Genomic DNA, 5,240 nt, shown 5'->3' with positions numbered 1-5,240 from the left:
TGTTGAGTGCCTTCGGTATACACCTCTGAACACTCAACGCACACAGCAATAGCCGGGTTTCCAGCGGCGTATTGCTTTGCACCGATTAACGGGACATTTCCGTCTTCCAGATGTTTTGGAAGCCCATGGCCTAGTGGGAACCCATCCACACCAACCATGGGGTCCAGCGATGAGAGGTTGGACGAGACCTCTCGATGGTGCTTATTCGCTTTTTGCGTGGCTGCATTTAGTGTGCGGTCTCAATCGATCAGATCTTGCATTCGGGGGCGCTTCTGAGACGGAGCCACGTCTCTGCGCAGGACAACCACTATGAGGACCGAGTCCCTGCAGCTCCCCCCAGTCTAGGATACTAGTTTGGGCAAGCCCAACCCGACACCTCAGGCGACATTGGGGATCTTAACCGCTGCCCACCAGTAGATAGGGACAGAGGGAATCTCGTTAATCCATTCATGCGCGTCACTAATTAGATGACGAGGCATTTGGCTACCTTAAGAGAGTCATAGTTACTCCCGCCGTTTACCCGCGCTTTTTTGAATTTCTTCACGTTGACATTCAGAGCACTGGGCAGAAATCACATTGCGTCAACACCCGCGGGGGCCATCGCAATGCTTTGTTTTAATTAGACAGTCGGATTCCCCTGGTCCGTGCCAGTTCTGAGCCGAGCGTTGAATGGCGGCCGAAGAAACGACACGCGACGGCTGAACCGACGCGGAAGCCTCGCAGCAAGGAAGATCCGCGGGAGGCCAAGGCACGGGACCGAGTTCGGATCCCAGGACGTCGACCGAAGTCTAAGACCCTTCACCTCGCCCAGGCCCGGCACGTCAGCCAGACCCGCTTCCCGACCAAGCCCGACACGCCCCGCTCCTCAGAGCCAATCCTTATTCCGAAGTTACGGATCCAATTTGCCGACTTCCCTTACCTACATTAATCTATCGACTAGAGGCTCTTGACCTTGGAGACCTGCTGCGGATATGGGTACGAACCGGCGCGACACCTCCACGTGGCCCTCTCCTGGATTTTCAAGGTCCGAGGGGAATATCCAGACACCGCAGCAACTGCGGTGCTCTTCGCGTTCCGAACCCTATCTCCTTGCTAGAAGTTTCCAGGGAACTCGAACGCTTATACAGAAAAGAAAACTCTTCCCAGATCTCCCGACGGCTTCTCCAGGTCATTTTGGGTTACCCCGACGAACACTCAATGAGGGCCCGGATGTTAAACGGTTCCGCTGCCGGGTTCCGGAATAGCAACCGGATTCCCTTTCGCCCAACGTGTGTATGTCTCTTTTTTTATCTTTCAATTTATCTCTTTGTATAATAATATGTTTGCAGACATTGATTTTAGGACACCACATTTGCATAGGATTTCTCTTAGGGCTTAGGATCGACTGACTCGTGTGCAACGGCTGTTCACACGAAACCCTTCTCCACGTCAGTCCTCCAGGGTCTCGCTAGAGTATTTGCTACTACCACCAAGATCTGCACCGACGGCGGCTCCAGGCAGGCTCACGCCCAGACCCTTCTGCGCACACCGCCGCGACCCTCCTACTCGTCAGGGCTTCATGGAGGACGGTCACCAGTAATGGCACCGTCCCTCCCCACTTGCCGCTGACGGCAGAGTATAGGCGCGACGCTTCAGCGCCATCCATTTTCAGGGCTAGTTGCTTCGGCAGGTGAGTTGTTACACACTCCTTAGCGGATTCCGACTTCCATGGCCACCGTCCTGCTGTCTTAAGCAACCAACGCCTTTCATGGTATCCCATAAACGTCGACTTAGGCGCCTTAACTCTGCGTTTGGTTCATCCCACAGCGCCAGTTCTGCTTACCAAAATTGGCCCACTTGGCACTCTAATCCGAAATCTCGTGGCTTCAATGAACCAAGCAAGCCAGAGATCTCACCCATTTAAAGTTTGAGAATAGGTTGAGGTCGTTTCGGCCCCAAGGCCTCTAATCATTCGCTTTACCAGATGAGACTCGCACGCGTCCCCGAAGGAACGGAGGAGTGAGTGCCAGCTATCCTGAGGGAAACTTCGGAGGGAACCAGCTACTAGATGGTTCGATTAGTCTTTCGCCCCTATACCTAGTTCCAGCGATCGATTTGCACGTCAGAATCGCTACGGACCTCCATCAGGGTTTCCCCTGACTTCGTCCTGACCAGGCATAGTTCACCATCTTTCGGGTACCAACGTGTACGCTCTAGGTGCGCCTCTTCTCGCAATGAGAACGAGACGCCCCGGGAGTGCGGAGCACTATGCAGCGCCCATCCTCCCTCGGCCGACGCAAAGGACGACCTTCACTTTCATTTCGCCTTTAGGTTTACTCATCCCAATGACTCGCGCACATGTTAGGCTCCTTGGTCCGTGTTTCAAGACGGGTCCTGAGAGTACCCAAAGCAATAGCGCCGCCGACAGGTAATTCAAAGCTTGGCCAGTCCGAGGGCTCCGCCGGCTAACAGCTGGCCAGGCCCGTGAACGGGAAAGACGTCCGTACCACAGGGCAAACAAAGCTGACCGAGCTTGCGGCGGGCCTGACGCACCGTTCGAATGAGAAGACTGGTTGCGGCCCGATACCATCTGGGGAACACCGTCGCGCAGCCGGTCGGGTCACCGAGGGTCCGTCGCGCACGCACAAGGCGACGCAACGGTCTAACCGCCCGGGCCGTAGACCGACACGCAACGGGTCGCGACGTCCTACTAGGGGAGAAGTGCACGTCTACGTAGCCGGAACGTTCGCCGTTGGCCGTAACATCCGTGCGCCCTCCTTGCGGAAAAGCGTCGGACACCCCTTTCGGGGTTTCGCGCACCAACGGGAGCCAGCATTTGTCGACGATGAATCTCCCCTTTCGAACTTTTGGGTTTCTCAGGTTTACCCCTGAACGGTTTCACGTACTCTTGAACTCTCTCTTCAAAGTTCTTTTCAACTTTCCCTCACGGTACTTGTTCGCTATCGGTCTCGTGGTTGTATTTAGCCTTAGATGGAGTTTACCACCCACTTAGGGCTGCATTCTCAAGCAACCCGACTCTAAGGAGAGACCCTCCCGAGACGCGCACCGGTCGCTACGGGCCTGGCACCCTCTATGGGTAAATGGCCCCATTCAAGATGGACTTGGACGCGATGCAACGTCACGGGATAAACGGATCCTCCCGAACACTACATTTCCCTGCGGCAGTACCGCGGGATTCAGTGCTGGGCTCTTTCCTGTTCGCTCGCCGCTACTAAGGAAATCCTTGTTAGTTTCTTTTCCTCCGCTTAGTAATATGCTTAAATTCAGCGGGTAATCTCGCCTACTCTGAGGTCGTCGTATACGTGTTAAATATATATCACACACGTAGAGTGATATATTTTATATATGTGTAAAAATGACGAAAGAAGCTGTGGCGTAATCCTCGTACAACGGGGGCACACAACCGAGAGAAGCGGACCAGGCAGAGTGTGTGAACGAATGTTACGAGAAATGGGAAATGAGAGAGAGACTTGAGATCATGTTCGATGCGTCGTCCCAACTTCGCCGTGTGCCTTCGGAATATGTTGTCGTAACGCAACAGCAGCGTTTCCAAAGGTAAGGAAGCTCCTCGTCATTCGCCAGAAGTGATCAGCGGAGAGTAAGTCACATCGTCCTTAATGCGCCACACCAAAGCATCTTCGCGTCTCGTTTAATTCGATCTAAAGGAGAGAGACTCTCGCCAGGCGACTGCCGGTATGGTTTAACGCCCGTCCGCTTGCTTTTTGTATAGCTTTCGTGGACTGGACGACCGGACTTGACGCGCGGTCTCTCTCGGCGATCGACTAACGCGAAGACATGGGGCGACCGGACGCTGCTACCTTTCCACCTCCTCCTTCTAGGAGAGAAGTCATCCCTATGTGATGAGTCATATATATGGCGGCTGTGTAAGCCTCGCCAAAGAGGATTCAGGATACAGAAACAAGTTGTAGTACAGCACAACACATTCACGGAGCCACAAACGACTCGACCGAAACGTGGCCGGGGAAGATGCATCCCGGAACTTCATCGTTTCGACGAATGAGTGCCTCCTTTTCGCGTTGTTCCTGCAACAAGACGATCCCTCTAGAATCCCTGGGGCTCTGTTTCTCGTCATACATTTCTTCACCACACTACACGGGTGGGGTATACGCGATCTCGTGTTCATGCTCACTCGCACACCCTTTCATTGTCCTTCTCTGTAGTCTCACGACAAACTCTCTTGTGTGTCGTTGCGGGTTACGCACGCCTCTTTCTTACACGCATCATTTCAGACTACGTCGGGAGCGCGGATGAAAACTCGCACGAAAAGCGAACGCTGTCTGTTAACAATCACGAGGGTATCTGGCGAGACACGGAGGCTGGTCGATGATCGTACGTCCGCGCGCTTGCGTCCGGAGCGGTGCACATACACGCACGGGCGGTCGACAAATTAAGCGACTCACGACGCCGTGTGAAAAGTAGCACTCACGCAAGTCCGGAACGACAAAGCAACGACGATGACGACGATGTCTCCAGTCATCTGCCGTGTACACACAACCTTCTTCCCTCCATGACGTCTAGAGCGTATTCTCGCTTGTTTTCGTGCGACCGCGGCAAACGCCGACGAACGGTCCAACAATCGCTCGTACGTGACACCGAGATGCCAACGTAAGCAGTCTTAAGGTTACGTGAACGACCCTCAGCCAGGCGTGGTCCAGGAATTGTATCCGTGGACCGCAATGTGCGTTCGAAATGTCGATGTTCATGTGTCCTGCAGTTCACACGTTGACGCGCAATTAGCTGCGTTCTTCATCGACCCACGAGCCAAGTGATCCACCGTTCAGGGTTGTATTTTAATATTCTGTGTTCATGTATATATATATATATCATACTCGTATATAGTTCTCGGGTTCGGAAGAATCCGAGACCCGCGCCTCCAACTAGCACACGGTCGATGGAGGTTCGGGCGTCGCGACACTTCGTCCGAACGTAAGATACGAACGAACGAAAGTGACGACACAGGGGTCTCTGGGATGCGGTTCCGCACGGAGACCGCCACGCAATTGCGAACGGTTCCCGTAACGGCCAGGCGTAGAGTACATTTAAAAACCTAGGATCACAACCTGGAGAGTACGATTGGAGCCGACGGGGATACCCCGATCAAGTGAACCACGTACATCCACGGTGTTCTCCTCTGAAACGACACCCCCCATTTTATTGTCGCAGCGCCCTGCACGTACGTATTCCCCTCCTGATTTGGATAGCCGATGAGAACGGACTTC

The 5,240-nt window shown here is 53.9% G+C and overlaps 1 non-coding gene and 1 pseudogene across 1 annotated transcript; both read right to left on the bottom strand.

Moving 5' to 3' along the window:
- Positions 1-384: 384 nt before the first annotated feature.
- Positions 385-3,294, bottom strand: LOC143187964 (large subunit ribosomal RNA; annotated as a pseudogene).
- A 1,357-nt stretch (positions 3,295-4,651) lies between these two features.
- LOC143187960 (5.8S ribosomal RNA) lies at positions 4,652-4,806 on the bottom strand. The gene has a single exon (XR_013003398.1). It is a non-coding gene; the product is annotated as a 5.8S ribosomal RNA (ribosomal RNA).
- Positions 4,807-5,240: the final 434 nt, after the last annotated feature.

This window comes from Calliopsis andreniformis, unplaced genomic scaffold (genome assembly GCF_051401765.1).
Source record: "Calliopsis andreniformis isolate RMS-2024a unplaced genomic scaffold, iyCalAndr_principal scaffold0442, whole genome shotgun sequence".
NCBI classification, from domain to species: Eukaryota; Metazoa; Arthropoda; class Insecta; order Hymenoptera; family Andrenidae; genus Calliopsis; species Calliopsis andreniformis.
Note: the sequence above shows the minus strand (reverse complement) of the source record. Positions and strands in the feature narration are given on the sequence as shown.